The 20,247-nt window shown below is 39.2% G+C and overlaps 1 long non-coding RNA gene across 1 annotated transcript; it reads right to left on the bottom strand.

Annotated features, from left to right (window-relative positions):
- Positions 1-7,579: 7,579 nt before the first annotated feature.
- On the bottom strand, positions 7,580-16,168 carry LOC309810627. The gene is made up of 4 exons (XR_014295035.1): positions 16,106-16,168; positions 12,525-12,579; positions 9,482-9,577; positions 7,580-7,609 (listed from the first exon to the last, which is right to left on the bottom strand). It is a non-coding gene; the product is annotated as an uncharacterized lncRNA (long non-coding RNA).
- Positions 16,169-20,247: the final 4,079 nt, after the last annotated feature.

Raw genomic sequence — 20,247 nt, 5'->3', positions numbered from 1 at the left:
CCGCAAAAAAAAAAAAAAAAAAAAAAACTAAAAATAGAACTACCATATGACCCAGCAATCCCTCTACTGGGCATATACCCTGAGAAAACCATAATTCAAAAAGAGGCATGTACCAAATTGTTCATTGCAGCTCTATTTACAATAGCCCGGAGATGGAAACAACCTAAGTGTCCATTGAGAGATGAATGGATAAAGAAGATGTGGCACATATATACAATGGAATATTACTCAGCCATAAAAAGAAACGAAACTGAGCTATTTGTAATGAGGTGGATAGACCTAGAGTCATACAGAGTGAAGTAAGTCAGAAAGAGAAAGACAAATACCGTATGCTAACACATATATATGGAATTTAACAAAAAAAACGTCATGAAGAACCTAGGGGTAAAACAGGAATAAAGACACAGACCTACTTGAGAATGGACTTGAGGATATGGGGAGGGGGAAGGGTAAGCTGTGACAAAGCGAGAGAGATGCATGGACATATATACACTAACAAATGTAAGGTAGATAGCTAGTGGGAACAGCCGCATAGCACAGGGAGATCAGCTTGGTGCTTTGTGACCGCCTGGAGGGGTGGGATAGGGAGGGTGGGAGGGAGACGCAAAAGGGAGGAGATATGGGAACATATATATATGTATAACTGATTCACTTTGTTATAAAGCAGAAACTAATACACCATTGTGAAGCAATTATACTCAAAACATGTTGTTAAAAAAAAAAAAAAGAATAACCCAGGATCCTGCCACCCAAAGATAATACTGTAAACATTTGGTATTTCTTTTTTTTTTTCCTAATCCTGTGGTTGCACTTGTATGACTGCGGACTCATTCTACCTCAGGTGACTGATAGTGTGACTCACATGGAGCTTAAACATCAAAGAGAATTCATTGGTTCTCAGTGCTAAAAGATCCAAGAGTAGGGCCAGCTTCAGGCCAGGCTGGATCAGGAGATCCTCACTGTCCCCAGATACAGACCCTCTCCACGCCTCAGCTTCATTCTCAGGCTGCAGGATGCCATCCATGGCTCAGCTATTCTGAACAGAAAATTTCTATTTTTTAATGCCCATTTTTCTTTTTTTCATTTTCTTTTTCTCTTTCTTTCTTTCTTTTTTTATTTTTGGCTGTGTCAGGTCTTAGTTGCAGCACACGGGCTTCTCTCTAGTTGTGGTGGGCAGAAGGCAGATTCTTGTGTGTGTGTGTGTGTGTGTGTGTGTGTGTGTGTGTTTAAATTAGTATACACATTTTTAATCTGAAAAGGCATACATCTCTTTAAACAGTTAATAAACATATTTTGCTTCTTAGCTGCACTTAAGAAATAGTATTTGAGTACAGTAAATCCTTTCAAAGGAAGGTAGCACTTAAGTAAATTGATATCAATCAAAAGAGTCAACCAGACTGAGCTGACTGATAACTTGTTTAGGGAACAGAAATCAGATGGCTAAAGGCCTTTATGGCTATTGTGCATGCTTGTAAATGGTGCAAGGCAAGGATTCACTGTTTTGTTGGGTGGGTGTAGAGAGATTATTTTCCATCCCTGTATGGCTTGAAGCTCTCTGACAGTGTTGGCATTTTGAAACCCAGAAATAGCTTTAAAAACCTGCCATCTGATCTTGTGGAAAGTAATAGGTTTCAGTACAGCATGGACATGCTATGAATTGAACAACCAATACAACTGGTGCCAGCCTCACGCTACCCCATCTCACAGGCCCTTCTTTTTTATTTCTAGGCCTCAATCTGAGGCCAAAGAAGCTCAGTCTGATGCATAACCTGGTCCAGCTGTCCTCTTCAGAGGTTCATGCCTGTAGCTGTCCAAATTGTTATGTAGTTCTTTCTTCAAAACCTGATTTCTCTTCGTATACCCCAGCTGAGCTCAAACAAAGAGCAACAGGTGACATATTTCTACAAACATACCATGTTTGTGTTGTTGTAATATCTACAGAGATCAAGAAATTTAAGCCAAACTTTGCAAAACCAGAGGTACTACCAAAAGAAAGCCACTCCAGTCACCTGACAAAAAAAGGAAATGAGATTTGCCAAAGATAATAAAGAGAGAGCTCACATTTCCCCTCCTTGATATTTTATAGCCAAAGAGGAAAATGCAATACTGTGATGGATTCTATGCATCTTAGAAGATGATGGATTCCAGTTAGATGCCTATTAAGGCAATTAGGGTTGCTTTATGCTTAATTCTAAATCAAAGAAAACAACCATTGTATTTATTATTCACTGGGGTTACTTCATATTGAAATCATCTTCAAATACCATTTTGCTTATATTTCCCATTATCTTTGGAGATTTTCACAAAGTTTCACTCTCAGAAACGGATGTATGTACTCGGCTTAAAAAATGAAATGTTTCCAATTTCACTCTTTACTGATATAATATTTATATAGTAGAATCCCCCCCAATTAATCATGCTGTGTGAGTGTTTGATCTAGGGATTCCCTTTAGGAAATAGAGGAGAAATATATATGACTGAGGTCAATGGGTGTATGTGGCAGATAAGAAAGATGCATTTGACAGAGCACAAGAAAATATATTCAGGCACAACTAGAACACTAGGGGAAAAAAGAACTTTTGCCTAGTGGAGGAGAATGGCTTAGAGGGAGAACTGGTATATCCTTTATATTAAAAAAAGGCTCTGCATTATATATACATACATATATATATATATATATATTTTTTTTTTTCTGGGGAAGGTGGATTCTTTACCGCTGGACCAACAGGGAAGTCCCTCATGCCCATTTTTCACATCAGGGTTTGTGATAGCACTAGATAAAATTATGGCACTTTTCTCTCACATTTTAATGCTTAAAGTTTTTAAATTTGTGTTTTTCAAATTTTACTGTTAAAGGGAACTCTGAACTTGTCTCTTTAGTAGCCTTAAGTATTATACATTGAACTTAAGAGTTCTAGGGTTCAAGTTAGCATAGGAAAGCAGAGATTGGAATTTGTGATATATATATACCATCATTTTATTTTCTTCAAATACAACCTACCCAAGTCTCTTATCTGAGTTGGTTTTAAAAAGCCATTTTGTGTGACAAATTGTATCCAATTTTTTCTTGCACCCTGTAGATATTTTTTCATGGACTGATGAACAGAGTATAGAATCTGTTATAGAAATTAAATAGGGTAGTGGGTAAAAGCATGGGCTTTGCTGACAGATATACCTCGGTTCAAATTTCAGCTCTGTTCCTTCATAAATAAGGGGTGACCTCAGGCAAGTCAATTTTTCCTCTTTGAGCTTCAGTTTTTTCACCAAGTAAGAGATAATGCCTGTACTTTGGGTTGTTGTGAGGGCTGATTTAGATGATGTTACTAATAATAAGCATTCTAAATAGAAACTGTGGTTATTTCTTACAGGTGATCATTTTTCCAAACCTTTTAGCCCCTTCTACAACTCAACTTTATAGTTTAGAAACAAAAAGCTCAGTGGAAAATTAGAGAAAAAAATTTATTTTCTCATACTGGATATTACAAGAAAGTGCTATTCACAAACTACATGGTTTTCACTTGTTATGGTAAAGTAGATGTGTTTCCTTAGTGTTTACTCTTATTTTAGTGTTTGTCTGAATCAATATTAGCTAAGAGAATTCACACTGTTCAAGCAAATATCACAGGACTGGAGAGGACTTTTTTCCAGCCATGTCGATCATATTAGAATACTGGGTTAACATCAATACACATGAAGCCATTTGGATAACATCTCTCTCTACAAACACAGAATATTCATGGTATAAAAGTATTTGCAGCTTGGGTGAGACAAACCTGGCAAATATATGTGTGTGTATATATATATATATATATATATATATATCAAAATGCAGTGAAATCATTTGTGCCAATTTTTAATAGCTTTTATCTTTTAAATGCAGTTCATAACATTATACTTCTCAGGCTTTAGTTCTATTTCATGTGAACCTAAATGAAGATGTTCAGATGGAGCACAGCAAATAAAAGAAAATGACTCTGGTTCACCTATGACAAAACCAGATATTTGTGTTGGTAGGGGCAAAAAAATTGAAATTGATTGGCAGGGTATGGGGTAGCTCACTGAATAAAAGAAAGTGGATGAAACAGACCAGGAGGGAACAAGACGCAGAAGAGCTCAGGTATCCTGTTCAGCAGGCTGACTCTCTCCTGGGTGCCGACTGCTCCTCCATCTGTAAGTCATTCTGCTCAAGAGATAAGGGTCCCTCTCCCCTTGTCTGGCTCAGGTCAAGAACTCATCTATTGTCAGGAGAGAGCAGGGAACCATGATTGACAGTTCCACCTGTGCCACCGCTGCATACAATTTGTGGTGGTTAGAGGGACTCCCCCCACCCAAGTAGCCTGCTGCTACCACACATAAAAGGAATGGATGCAAAACGAATGTAGCTTACTAGTACAAAAAGCACATAAATATATTTGTTTACATTTGTTCATTTAACTTGAAAGAAAAGATGCTATAGGCTTAGAATAACAGCCAAAAGCATCTTAAAAATATAACTCTAGCCCACAATTTATCCAAACTCTTAAGCCAGCATGCTATGAACATTGAATTATCTAAAAGTTAGTATTTAATGTAAATATCCAAGATGGCAACATAAAGCTCATTAAAAGGAATAATGTTCATTTAAAAAGTTAATTTATTTGCATCCAATGCAATGGCTATTTTGGTGTTCACTTTTAATAGCAGCAGCAATAAAAACTTTGGCAATCCTGTTAATTTATTGAAAGTGATGCCTAGTAAATATTTAATACAGCCCCAAACATTTTAATCCACTTTCCATTAATATTTTACTTGACAGTTTTTCTCTCATATAATCAATTTAATATTTTTAATGCTTAATATTTTAATTGGTCTTCAATTTGGAGAGATGGAATAGGAATTTAAGCTTAAGATATGAAATTGTATCTATAAGCTGAAGAAAAAGTTAAAAATCTGTAAACCCCTTAGGAAATGGAAAATTACTCTATTCTAAAATGTATGCCATAAATTTTATATTAAATGAACACTGAATCATAAATGTTTCTTCTTTCACATCTTTAATATTCAACAATTATGTCTCTCCTTAATATCTTTGGCATTAAATTTAATTGACCTTGGTTGTGTCAATTAGAAGCACTTGTATTATTTATGGGTTTTTTATGAATTGTCTTTATCAGGTCTGTAGGGCTTCAGGCCACTTGCTTATTCATCACCTTCTTCATCAAATCCCCATCTTAAAACAGTGGGGTTTTTGAAATAGTTTCTAATACAATAAAACATCTACTTAATGCCTATATTTTCATATAAGTGGCAAACATTTTCTGTAAAGGACCAGATAGTAAATATTTTAGGCTTTGTAGGCTACATGCTGTCTCTGTCACCTCCTTTTCTTTCTAATAACCTTTTAAAATGTAAAAACTCTTCTTAGCTGAAGGGCTGTACAAAAGCAGGCTGCAAATTACATTTGGCCCATAGCCTTAGTTTTCTGGCTCCTGCACACATCCTTTCATTTTATAAAACATTATAATACAGAAGGCTATAAGATATGTTTGTAAAAGTAAATAGTAATTTTGAAGTAAACTACCATAATAATCATCATTTAATTCAAGAAGTAGAATGTTGTAACCAAGGCCTCAAAATCTCCCTCTTTGCCTCTTGCAGAATTAATAGCATCTTTGGACATTGTCCTTCATTCATTTATTTTTATCTTTTCAGGAAATTTTTTAGTTGAATTCCTTTTATAATTCAGTCAGTTCATCTAAAGATATTTAATAAGGATATTTTGTGCTCCAAGCATTCTTCTAGACTCTTAAGGAACTTGTAGTGATGAAGATAAGTATTGCATACATAAGGAAATAACACAAATTTAATAATAGCTGAAGGTGGGAAATGATGGTGGCTTGAAGATGATATGATAAGTGTTGGGATATATTTTTAAAATAGTGCCATGAGACTTACTGGTGGATTAAGTGTGAAATGTATATGAGAGAGAAATCAAAGATGATGAAAATTTTGACCTGAGAAGTTGAGTAGGTGGTGATGCCATTTCATATGATGAGGAAGACTCTGAGAGGTGCAGGTTCTATAGCAAAACTCAGTAGTTATATTTGGGCCATGTTAAGTTTCATACTTCTTAGATACCCCAATGGAAATTTCAGTAGACACTAAGATATTCAAGTCTGGAGCCACAGAGCTGGATGAAGTCACCCACAGAAATAGCAGATAATAAAAGTAGATAAGGAGGAGATGAGGATCCAGGAGCAAGCCCTGGAGAATTGAAACAACTGGAAGTCTACTGGAAGAGGAAGAGTCAAAGGGGGATGGTAAAACATGCCAAGTCATGTCAGGTAAAACACTGGATGGATGTGAGGGGATCCTGGAAACGTTGGGAAGAAAGGAAAGGGAGTTCAACTAAGATTTTAAAAAAAGAAAAAAGCGTTTCCCTGGTGGCGCAGTGGTTGAGAGTCCGCCTGCCGATGCAGGGGACATGGGTTCGTGCCCCGGTCTGGGAGGATCCCACATGCCACGGAGCGGCTGGGCCTGTGAGCCATGGCCGCTGAGCCTGTGCGTCCGGAGCCTGTGCTCCGCAATGGGAGAGGCCACAACAGTGAGAGGCCCACGGTACCGCAAAAAAAAAAGAAAAGGAAAAAAACAGGAACAAGAACTCTAAGAGGTTGAGCAAATTGAACACCTTGCTTTTGGCAAGATATTCTTTATGATCTTGATAATAGCCACTGTGGAAGAGTGGTAAGGATAAAAACCAGTAACCGAGTTGGAATGAACTGAGCAGAATGGTAGATGCACCCTTCAGAGGAGTCTGCAGTGAAGGGAGCCAAGATAAGGTACTAGCTGAAGGGACATTTTTTTCCCCCAAATCAGTAATATTACATGAGCTTATATATAATTTAAAACAGAAATGACTCCAAGAAATGTCTTAGTGATATCACCCTAACTCTGTATCAGCTATCTGAGGCTGCAAAACAAATTACTTCAAATCTTACTGGTATAAAACAAGCACTTATTATGCTCAAAGACTTTGTGGGCTGTCAATTTGGATAGAGTACATTCAGGAAAGTTTGTCTATACTCTACAACAAACGTTTTCTGTAAAGAGCCAAAGAGTAAATATTCTAGGCTTTGTAAATCCAGTAGTCACTGTCACAACAACTCAACTCAGCCATTAGAGCAGGAAAACAGCCACAGACAATACATAAAAGAAGGAGGGTGGCTGCATGCCAATAAAACTTTTCTTAAAAAAAATATAGGTGTGGGCTGGACTTGGCCTGCAGGTCCTAGTTAGTAGACTCCTGGCCCAGAATGTCTGAGACCACATCTGGAAGACAAGATGTGAAGACTTGGGGCTCGGAGTGGGGACTTGCCAGCTGGGGTGGGAATGCTGCCGCTCCTCAGACATCTCTTTCCATTTCAGTGTGGTGATCTTTACCCGGGATCCCTCAAGCATGGCACTTCAGTTAGTTACACTCTTAAAACGGCTGCTTAGGGCTTGAAAGTGAGCCTCGCAGGAAAAACTGGCAGAATCTGCATGACTTTTTCTTACCTAGCCTTGGAGGTCATGGAATGTCACTTCTCCTGTATTTCATTAGTTGATGTAGTCACAAAGGTCCACCGAGGTTCTAGGAGAGAAAAAGGAAGAAAAGTTTTCTCTTACTGGGAGGAACGTTAAAATTTATGGACATGTCTAAAACCACCATACTTTCTAAGAAATAACCAAAAGGTCAAAAGACTTTTTTTTTTTTTCAGAAGGAAAGTTTGAAGTTTCATAATGGCTCGGATGATTCCAAAATTTAGGTTAAAAGTAGAGAATTGTGGTCACACTGTCATATTGTAATTTTCTTTGGAATGGTACTGAAGAAAAAAATGGCTCCTTACATAATTCAACTACGATGGTGCTTAATTGCATTCAGACTGCCTGTTTCACTAAAAAGAGGAAATATGTTATTGACTTTATCTTTTGGGTGTGTAGATTTAACGTCAGTTGACATTTTGTGGTTTTGGTTTGTCCACTGAGCATGAAAATGGGTATCTTACTCTTAGAAATGTAAGTAAGTCTATTTGGGCATCTATGGTAGGCTGAATAATGGCCCCAAAGATATCTGCATCCTGGAACCTGTGAATGAGCCTTTATATGACCAAAGGAACTTTGCAGATGAGATTAAGGATTTTGAGATGGAGAAGTTATCCTGGATTATCCAGAGGGGCCTTAAGCATAATCGTAAGTGTCCTTAAACGAGAGAGGCTGAGGGAGATTTGACTAGAAGAGAAAGAGAGGTGATGAGGTTTTGTTTTAAGCCACCAAGTGGGTGGTAATGTGTTATAGCAGCCATAGGAAACTAATGAATCCTCTTATAAAAGTTCATGGAATATTTGGTTGACACAGTTGTTTGCACATGACATAAACTGCAATGACTTAGGAATTTTCTATAATTCTATGAGGGTTAAAATGAAACTGTAAGTGGAGTGCCTGTTCATGGTAGTTGCCCAATAGATATAAGTTAAATAAGATATATGTTAACTAAACGATTAGAAAGTAGAAGACAATAAAGGCGTGAAACTGGAAGGTGGAACTGGTAAAAGCCACATGAAGGAAAGGGCACAGTGAAGCAGAGTTGAAGTTGAAAGGCCCATGAGAGACTGAAGGGTGGATCTCGGGGTCCATTAGAAGCAGGACTAAGCTGTCTTCCCCCAGTACTTGAATCAAGCCCCCCTTGTGGGATGGAAGGATAAGGTGTGGCGTTTATTCATTCAGCCCTGAGGACGCATCATGTCCCAAGGCTGTGCTCCTCCTGGACCCCTAGTGGGTAGCGGAATGTCTCCAGTCCCCAGTGCACAGACCAGGCAAGGTTGGTCCCAATGAGTACACGTGGAAGGCAGAGTCCTCCCGCGCATCCTCACTAATTGAAAATTGTTTCAATTTCTTTTTAAATAGGAATATGTCAAATGCCAGATTTTAATGCTTTGAAGATATTTTTACATCTTAGCTAATAAAAAGCTAAAGATTCAAGGGGAAAACATTCAGGTTCATAACACTTAGGCGCCTTACTGAATCTTTGTTTATATCATGTCTATTCCAACTGTCCCCTAGAAGCAGCAAAGCAGAAGGCTCACGAGCATGGATCCTGGAGCAGGAACCTGGGTTTGAATCCTAGATTTTTCACTAATTCGATTTGTGACTTTGGACAGAAATCACGTACCCGCTGTGTGCCTCAACTGCCTCATCTGCCAAATAGGAAAAATAATAGTATCTACGTCACAGGTTCTCGTAAGAACTGAAAAGGCTGGTCATTGTGAAACACTAACAGTACCAGCCCACACTAAGGGCTACATGTTTGTTGAATAAAAGTATTAAAAACTTCTTTAAGACCCCGCAGTTCCTAAGAAAGCACATTCATACTCTGTAAATTGCTTAACTTTTTCAGAGGACATTTTCCTGTTTGATATTTTCCATGCTTACTTTCCAAGAGTCCCCATGACAAACTTCCACTTACCATTCAACAAATGCAGACAGAACTCCATCTGTGAAAGCCAAGTGAACCCATGTGTTGCCTGAGTGTCAGTAATGGGGACAGCAAGGTTTTCACAATCTGTGAGGGAGAAGAAAGCTCATGAATGCAATCGGAAATGAGATACTCCTTCTGCCATTTCTAAATCACTTCAAACCCTTTCAGACTGAAGTAAGTGCTGGGTATGTGAATCACAGCTATTGCCTCGGTGTGGAGAGGTGAAACATGTACTGGCTTTGCCAGTTGAACAGAACTGCATTCAAATCCTGACCTAATCCTTACTATCAACATAACAAGCAAGTTCATTCAACTTCATTAATCTAAAAGGGGAAACTTTGCAACTTTGGCTGAATCCTAAAACAGATACCTAGATGCAGTCCAGTCATTTAGCAAATCATACCTATCCTTGGCTAAACATAGCAAGAGTGTTTGTAGTTTGGTGCTCAGAAATTGGAGCACCTACGGCCTTTGTCAGTGAGGAAAAGGAAAGCAGTGCTACCTCAAGCCTGTCTTTCTGCCTTTACTTTTGTTTAGCCTTTTAGAAATTGAGAGCATTCAGGCATTTCCTCTGGCACATAGTAAAGAGAAAGGACATAAATACTTTTTAATCTTTCCAGGAAAGTGGATGTGTAACACACAAAAGAACAGGGGCAGGTTAGACGGCCCTTTCCAGGTGCAAGGTCCCAGGCACTCATCTCAGATTTCATTCCCTGCTGCTCCCACCATTGACCCCAAAGGAGGAATTGACTCTGCAAATGGCTAAAATCATAGTCATCCTCTTCATTTCTTGTGTGACCATCCCACTCTCCCCACAAATAATCCCACAGCCACATCAGCCAGTGTCAGGGTCCCAGGTTTATCTCACTTCTGAGGAAAGTGATGCCTCAGAGAAAGGACTTTTTATTTGTCTTTTCATTTTGGCTTCTTCTTAAATGAGACAGCTTTTTAGAAAGATTTTCACAGTATCAGGTTAGTTATCTAAACACTTTGTGACTTTACCCTGGATATAAAGGAACAGGGAAGAGGGCTGGATTAGGATGATTTTGCTATGGTACATCTCATTTTTTATTTAGTTTATATATTCTGTGTTATGAGCTGTGTATGGAACAAATAGGTGTAGGACATGCATTATTATCCATATTTTATGGGTAAGAAAACAGAGAGGAAAGGCAGGTTAAATGATTTGCTTATGGTCACAAAGTTTATTAGTAACCAACCCAGAACAAGAACCTAGGACTTATAACTACAAGTCCCGGGCTGTTTTTCTTTGCCAAACACCCTTGCTAATCAACATAATTGAAATCTATTTGGAGGTAAGTGGCTACAACAAAATAAATTCTTGTTCCTTTTGTTGGGTGACTTTGATTTGACTTAGATATTACATTTTCTTAAGAAAGTCTCACTGTATTATTTGGTTATGTCTATTCTGATTTTTTTTTTTGACAATACTTATGGCTTTGAGACTGCTGATTTACATTAAGGGAGATAGCTTTGATAGCTATCAAAGTGGAAGTCACCCAGGTGAATCTGGGCCACCTGTGGAATTCAGACGCAAGACCAGATAAGCACTTTAAGTATGCAAAGAATGGAGGGAGCTGAAGGGAGACCAAATGATTTGCTTTACTCTTGGTTTTCCCTAGAGGAAGAGGAATCCTTCCCATTTTAGACCTAAGATGGATCCCAGCTGTCAAAGTTAGAAAGCCATCCTGCCTGCTTCTTTCCAACAGTGTAATTTACTCTCTTCTTTATTCCACTTTGTCTTGTTCTATTGAATAAGTGACATTTCCTTTGGTATTGTTCTAATATCCCAGGACCAACTCACAGTGATATAAACTGGTGAGTGACCTTGAGCCCAGAGGTCTGGCGGCTCACTCCCTGTATCTAAATCAGGGAATAACACTGATATGGCCCTTAATCTCCTCTACTCTCCAGGGAAGACCCTAAACTTCAGAGTAGTAGGTAAGTAGGAAAGCAAATGAGGAATCTTGGAAAATTCTGAATTCCTGAAGCCACACCACTATATTCTTCCATCACTTGTTTCCTTGGGTCTGCCCCCAGAAAAGTGTGTCCTTCTTAGCATTACAATAACACTTTCCATCCCATGAAAGTAAGACTTGGGAGACAGAACGTTGCTATACTGTTTGGGGAAACTTTGCCTAGTAGCTGGTTGGCTTTTGTTTTGTGTTGAAGCCTGAGGTGGCTGATGAGGGGTGAATGAATAAATGTTAATGTCATAAATTATCCTGTGATAGATTATTAACTGATTATAATAAATTTTCCCAGGGGGTCTAAATTCCTCAGGAAACTCTGTCCAGGATTTCTCAACTCCTTTGAGACACCATCCAAAAATGGTGACCTGGATAAAAGAACTCAAGAGCTACATGCAAGTCTTCTGGATGCAGCTCTATTCATATTCTGCTAGAGCTGGTTGATATTTTAAAAAGCCCAGCCCCATGATAAGGGTTTTGGAATTTTTTCACTATTCATATCTCATTATATGGTATGGAAATTGGGGAATAATCATTTAATAATAAGGCAGAGACTGACTAAGAGAAATACACTCTAGAGCCTGGTTGGTGGAGCCAGAGAAAGACGTCATTTCCTAAGAAACAGACAGTAACAGATATTGAAAAACCAATTGCAGAGTGAAGAACAGAGAAATGATGAAGATGATTGGGGAAGAGGTACATTGAGACTAGAGGCATAAAGGAAGAGATCTGTAGACATCTAGTAAGAAGGAAAAGGGGTCCAATGGCTGAGAGGGAGTAGTTTAGACTTGATCTGTTTGCACCCACAGACCAGTTAATAAGGAACCCAACTTTCCCAGGGACCAGATTTAACAGAAATATAAAATTGGTTTGGAAGGAAGGAAATCTGACTTACTAGTTAAAGTATGTCCAGCTAAATGATGCAACTCGGCTGACTATAACTCATTTATTTGAGTATATATTTTATAGATGATGTATCAGAGTATATTAAAACAGATCCTGTACTACAAGGATCTATAGTTGTGATTTGAATGACTTGCCTGAGAAGGATGTGGAAAGGATCCCATATCTCTTGACAGCAGCCCCCAGGTCAGCCTAAAAAGAAATAAAACATCATACATCTTGGTTCACAGAGATGGAAGGAATTCAGAGTAAATACGGGGTCTCCTATCTGAGTGGAGTATTGTTAATTTATTGTTAGTTTGGTATCTGTGCTTTCTCTTAAAGATGCTATAAATTAAGGGCCCTCTAATGGATTTTTTTTTAACCTGTAAGTGTCAAAGAGTATCCTGTTACAAATCAAGCTTAATTCAGCCCTTGATGACATTGTGTCTGTAGACTAATTTTTTTTCAGGTAGAGTGGAGTATAACTCAGCATATTTTCTTCCTCACAAGTTGGATTAATTCGTAAAAAAAATAGCAAGAAGAATCATGAAAAGTAGCCCAACCAAATACTCATTTCTTTACTTACTGTCACATTGCTTGGCAATTTTCTTCACTGTCATTTTTCAGTGGAAAAATACCTGAAGTTCATCTACTGAAATTCAACTGAACAGAGTAATTTAAAAAGGAATCAGGGGCTTCCCTGGTGGCGCAGTGGTTGAGAATCTGCCTGCTAATGCAGGGGACACGGGTTCGAGCCCTGGTCTGGGAAGATCCCACATGCCGCGGAACAACTAGGCCCGTGAGCCACAGCTACTGAGCCTGCGCATCTGGAGCCTGTGCTCCAGCAACAAAAGAGGCCTCGATAGTGAGAGGCACGCGCACCGCGATGAAGAGTGACCCCCCGCTTGCCACAACTAGAGAAAGCCCTCGCACAGAAGTGAAGAACCAACATAGCCAAAAATAAATAAATAAATGTGGGTTTAAAAAAAAATAAATAAAAAAACTGGAAATAATAACAGTCCTTTATGTTCTAGGTAAAGGGTATATGGTTATTCATTGTATGTACTAGTTTAAAAAAAAAAAAGAATCAATAAGCATGCTAATAATAAGGAAAAGCATTCCATTGCAATACAACATTTGTTTCTAATTACCACTTCATCAAGTCCCAGTTACAAATTAAGTCTCTTTTATTTCAATTAACAATTTAATGGTGCTTTAGAGAGAGAAATAATGTTCTAAAAAGACTAAACCTCTGGGCTTCCCTGGTGGCGCAGTGGTTGAGAGTCCACCTGCCGATGCAGGGGGCGCGGGTTCGTGCCCTGGTCTGGGAAGATCCCACATGCCGCGCAGCAGCTGGGTCCGTGAGCCATGGCCGCTGAGCCTGCGCGTCTGGAGCCTGTGCTCCGCAACGGGAGAGGCCACAACAGTGAGAGGCCCCAACAGTGAGAGGCCCGCGTACCAGAAAAAAAAAAAAATGTGGTATAAAGTTTTTGCTTTAGAGTCAGAGCATGGCTTTTGTAGAAGCGTTAAGGAATAGGTACATTTATTGTCTCAAAGTGCCATCCTAGGGCTTCCCTGGTGGCGCAGTGGTTGAGAGTCCGCCTGCCGATGCAGGGGACACTGGTTCGTGCCCCGGTCCGGGAAGATCCTACATGCCGCAGAGCGGCTTGTCCCGTGAGCCATGGCCGCTAAGCCTGCGCGTCCGGAGCCTGTGTTCCGCAACAGGAGAGGCCACAGCAGTGAGAGGCCCGCATACTGCAAAAAAAAAAAAAAAAAAAAAAAAAAAAAGTGCCATCCTAGTGGGACCTGGAAAATGGTTGTGGTAACACTGAGTTATGTCATAGGCCTGTCCAAATATTTCGTGCAGCCAAGGCTTAGTTACCTCAGTTATAACCAGTGTGACTGCTCTCCTCACAGAGAAACTATAAAAATTAAAGAATCATCAAGAATTTGCAAACACAGCCTCATGGAAATGTCTAGCAGCTATGTCAAACATAAGTGTTCTTCTTCTGGTAGAAGAATGGGAAAGAAACATATTTTATTGGATTTTTATGATTGCTGAGAGCCTGACCAAACTGTGATTGCCTGGCCTCCATCTGCTGCATCACAAAATCTCACAACTGGCAGTAGGTTTAAATAACTTACACTGCAGATGAGAAAATGAAGGTTCCCATATATTTAATTACTTGCCTAGGGTCATACAGCTTGTTGATGGCAATGTGAGCCCTGGAAGCCCAAATTTTATGATGTCCTCACTAGTTGCTTTTCCACAAGTCCAGATGGACTTATAATTTGGAGTTAATATCTAGGAAAAGGATGGTAAAGACATTACCCTGAGTCTTGATTGATAGGGAACCCTGACTGACTGGCACAGAATCCTGGAGTAGGTGTTAAGAAGGGTTTTGGAGTCACATTCAGGCTTCTCAGAAAAGAGCTCCCAAGGTCAAGTGCAATTTTTGTCATGGGGAAAAAAATGGAAGAGAGGCCAGATGCCACATGTTTCTGATGTAGGAGCACCAAATTTTCTTATAGTCATATCAAATGTGTTTAAACTATAGGTGATGGTTTTAGGAATTGATTTTATAAGATTTTTTTTTTTTTTTTTTTTTCTGTACGCAGGCCTCTCACTGTTGCGGCCTCTCCCGTTGCGGAGCACAGGCTCCGGACGCACAGGCTCAGCGGCCATGGCTCCCGGGCCCAGCCGCTCCGTGGCATGTGGGATCCTCCCGGACCGGGGAACAGAACCCATGTCCCCTGCATCGGCAGGCGGACTCTCAACCACTGCGCCACCAGGGAAGCCCAGATTTTATAAGATTTTAATGAGAGGGACTGCAGAGAATAAGTGAAGGCTTCCAGATGGTAATAAAATATTGTCAACAGGTGTCTCCTATTTGCCTCAGCCTGTGCCGGGAGCCATGAGGGCTACAAAGAGAGTAGAAGACAAATCCTTATTTTCCAGTAACCTGCACTACAGTAGGGGAACTCATACAGCCCTCCTAATATTATCATGGTAATTTTATAGGAACATAGTGCTTTATATTTTCAAAGTGCTTTCAATGCATTTTCTTATTTTATATATACAGGGCAAAGGAATACATGGTCAAGTGCTAAATTCTGTGACGCTCATTTGTAGATGTTTTAGGAAAAATACCATTTGAAGGGAGACAGAGAAGAAGGGGAGTTTGTTTAGTTAAAAGAAAAAAAAAAACCTCTAAAAAGTAAAGGCAGTATATGGTACCTTAAACAATCTATTAATGAATATTTCATTCAGATATAAGAAAAAAAAAAACCTCTAAAAAGTAAAGGCAGTATATGGTACCTTAAACAATCTATTAATGAATATTTCATTCAGATATTCCAACGGGAGCATTCTGTCAATAAAAAGTGACTAAATGGAATCAGTAAGTTTATTGTTCACATTTCACTTCTTAAGAAATTGTTTTGAAATTCTCTTTCTATTTCATGGTTAGTTGCTTGGCAGTCCAAGCTATGGAGCAGCACAATGCCTTCAGAGTTGTCAGCATGTCTAAATGAGAAACCACAGTTCAAATCAAGCCGTCCAAGCATTATTTTGATCATTGCAAATCTACTCTACCAATTCTCTATGCTTCTGATGTCTGTCTTTCACTCAGTGAACGGAGAAAAAGAAAACTCGATCGGATCTACGTTTCATTTATTTTCAGTTGGATGAGAAAACTCCCTATTGCCTAAAAAGCATGAGAATACTAAAATTCACCTCAGAATGCATTTCACCAAGAGTTATCACTGTGATCTTCCCAGTGGCCAGAATGCCACAAGGAATGGCTCTGCTGTTGGTCAGTCTTTCCTCAGGTGGGTCCAGTAGATTCGTGTTTCTCAAAATGTTGTCCCCAAGCATCTCTAGAAGAATTACGTGGAGTACTTTTCCTGCTGAAAATGCCAGAGAGAGAGAGAGAGAGAGAGAGAGAGAGAGAGATTTATTATAAGAAATTGGCTCACAGTTATGGAAATGGAGGCTGGCAAGTCCAAAATCTTCACAGCCAATTCCCCAAGCTTCTGTAGAACCAGGAAGAGCTTGATATCCCAGTTTGAACAACTTCAAGCAAGAAGAATCAGTATTTCAGTTTGAAGATTACCAGGCAAGAGACTTAGGGGAAGGTCATTCCTTTGTTCTATTCAGGCCTTCAACCAATTGGATGAGGCCCACCCACATTAGGGAGAGGAATCTGCCTTACTCAGTCTATCAATTAAAAATGTTAATATCATCCCAAAACACCCTCCTTATAGAATACAGAAACACCCAAAGCAATGCTTGACCAACTATCTGGACACCCTTTGGCCCAGCAAAATTGGTACATAAAATTAACCATTACAGAGAGTATAGCAGTGACTATTTGGCCATAGGAGCCATATACACACAATTCAGTTTCTCCCTCTGCTTAATCTTGTTTCCTTCACCCATCAGAGATATTGTTCCTGAGAGTGCCCACCCCCTCCAATAAACTTCCTGCTCACAAATATCTGTCCCAGAATCTGTTTCCCAGGAACTTGCCCTAAGACAATAGGACATAGCAGTGACCCTTCAAAGTGGCCTGAATTAACTTTCACATAAAGTCATTTAAAAACAAAAAGAAATAGATCTACTTCCATTATGACACAACTTAACAGGGGAACTCTATCTCAGAAACATGTGGGCAACACTGGGAACATAAGGTGATGTAATAAATAAAACAACTCTGTCCATATCTGTAATCCACAGAGTTCTTGATGCAAATGTCACATATTAAGCAGAATATGGAAATAGCCATTTTCTAAGTAGATCCCATATAATTCATATGTACTCAGGGGTTTCCTCTAGGCCATTCTGAACTAAGAATTTGCTCATGTTCATCTGAAAGATGGATTTTGGAGCTGTTGCTGTGTTCAATTTACGTGTCCAAAAAAGAGCAAGCTCTCTTGCTAGAAGCATTTAGATATATGGATACGGTTTGCCTCTTTCCTAAGGGTCAATTTATTGGCTCTTTACCAAAATATACAGGATTATTTTGTAGTCTCAAAAAGGGAGATGTGTAAGTCTCGCTGTGTTCAAAGTTTAACAGACATCTCACACTATTTTTCAAATTGACTACAAATGTAAAGTCACAAAGCCTTAAGGCAAAAGTAAGCTGAATCTTGCTGACTCTTTTTAAAATACAATACATCCAAACACTGCTATTTTTTTTAAATGTCTGGGACAGCTGGTGATATTTCAAGAGGAAAATTGGAAAGATATTCTTTTATACCTTTAGGCAAGAGTGAATTATTTCAAGCAGCAAGTGTTTCAAAATCCCATTGAGCTCAGGAGGCTGGGTTTCCTAGGATTTCTAGTGGGCACTGTATTGGGCATAATAAACTTCCTCTCCTGCTTCATTTCCTCCACCTCAAATAGCCACATGCCCTCTTAACCAGCCCTTGAGACAGACCCCAGTGTTGAATGATGGATAATCGTCATTTTCACCAATTCCCTTTAAGAACTATGTTTAGTTTTCAAATACAAAAGCAACGTGAATGGCTCCCTTAGGAAAACAGTAAAAATACAATTAAAACAGTTTAAATTTCAAAGTCAAATTCATAATTCTACACTCAGCCTAGTTTTCTCCCCAAAGGCAATGTGGTATGACATCCACTGTAGAGCACTGCATTCACATGGAAGGATTCGTCATAGGCTGTCAGAGCTGGCAAGGTATTGGTATTGAGTAGTAGTGCACAGAAGTGTCATAGAAAGAACATTTAACAGAGAGCCTGGAAACCAGTTTCAAATACTGACTTGTTGCTCATTAGGAGGGCCATCATCAACAGTCTTAGAGTCTCTGCAGTCATTGTTACCTCTGCCCAAATTGTTCATCCCCTTCCTTTCATCTTGAGTAACTCCTGTCCATCCTTCAGGACTCAGCTTAATTCTCACTTCCTCAGCACAGCCTTTTCTGATATTCCCAATCCGCATTCAGTTTGCTGTTACTTGTCTCACAGAAACTTGCACTTTTCCTTTTTATAAAAATTATTTATCTTAATCGTAGGTTTATAAATGATCATTTTTATAAGTACTGGTTTATCACCTACATCATTAGATGGTAACTTCTGTGAGGGCAGAGATGTGTCTTTCTTGCTCACCACATGTGTTTGGGGGTGCCCAAGATCACCCTCGGGTTCAATAATTTGCTGCACAGCTCAGCAGTGTTAGTGTGAAATGATACGAATCACACTCAACAAAGGGAATACCAGGCACAAGCTTCCTTGCCCAGTGAATCCCACAGATGCACCTAATTTCCGCCAGCAATGCATTGTCACAGCACGTGTGAAATTTTACCAACCAGAGAGATTCTTTAGATACTCAATGTCCAAGGTTTTTACTGGGGGCTGGTAACATAGGTACCCTCTGCCTAGCACATCCCTAAATCCCACACTCTCAGAAGGAAAGCAGGTGTTCCTCCTAAACCACATGGTTTGTATAAATAGTTCAGGCACAGTGAGCTACTCTTTCTTATCAGTTCTGGAAGTGGAGGGAACACTCCCCAAACTCATGTTCCCAGACACCAGCACATCATTTCCACAGAAGGTTCTCAAAATAATGGTTTAGTTCAGGAAAATATCAGGAGGTATTGGTTAACAAATTTAATTACTTTTTTGGTCTTTAATTGCAGGAATTTCAGAATCTTTAGTCATATAAATCTCCAAGGTGGCATTGGAAGATAGAGTATATAATGTTTCCTAAATTCTTTGGCCATGGAAAAATTTTTTTCCTCTCTTATTTTTTAAGGGATTAGTGTTCCATGAAGAACACATTGACAAATGTTCTAATTCCAGCGCCTTCTTTCAGGCCAGTCACCTTCCCACCTCAGCATTCTGCTGACAAGGCTTAGGGTGCAACAGTCCACAGAACATCTTTCAGGTTTCCCGTAATGTATTAGAGTTACCGTTGTTTCCCCTATTAATTCTTTTACTTTCTTCTCAGCCACTTGTAATCATGACCTTAACCCCATAACACACATCAGTGATTCTGAATCACACATAATGGAAAAGTCAGGGGTCAAGCATATATGGTCACTGATAACAAGACAATATTCATCCAACATCCCACCTTATATGACACAATTTCTGTTTCTTGGCAGAATTTTGCCGAGGTAACTTAATTGAAACTCATTAGCATGTTACTGACCATACAGCACAAATGGTGCAGAACGGAAGTAATTAACCATCGTTCCAGTTGAAAACCTACATTCAGTTCCTTTTTTATCTTCTTCACAGCTTCTGGGGTTGAGACTACTGAGGTGAAGGCTGTGTCAAAGAGGTCATAAATTAAGCCACTGCTTTGGATAATTAATATATAGTGCTATGATTTGTTTTCAGGCCAAGACTATTACTTTTGATAAAATGCTACGTATATTCATACAGGAACTCATTTAGAAAAATGGCTTTCATATAAACATTAGAGGAACACCTTATTTTTCCTCCCAGGTTTAATTGAACAGTTTTAATACAAAGCAAATTAAGTAAAATAGGGTCCAGGGTTCTCTGCAAAGCAATAGTTCACTAAGTTTAGCTAGGTGTATGCTTAATGAAAAAACATAATTTTTTCCATCGGTGGAGTAACTGAGACAATGGTTGTTTGTCAGACAATTCAGACCATACATTTAGACTCCCCAGCCACTTCTGAAGGTATTGGTGAATTAGCTGGCATCAAGTCACAACCATGAGCAATGAATACAAACAATGCCCTCAAAACTGACAAATTTTCTTCCAATCCTAAAGATAGGGACCAAGGCTTTATATTTTTATAATGAGAATAAAAGAGAACTGCCTCAAAAGTGACGTTTGGCTGGAGCCTCTTTTATGAGGTCACTAATCCCATTCATGAGGAAT

Source organism: Mesoplodon mirus, assembly GCF_964341445.2.
Source record: "Mesoplodon mirus genome assembly, chromosome: 9".
Taxonomy (NCBI): domain Eukaryota; kingdom Metazoa; phylum Chordata; class Mammalia; order Artiodactyla; family Ziphiidae; genus Mesoplodon; species Mesoplodon mirus.
This window is presented reverse-complemented; position numbering and strand designations above follow the sequence as displayed.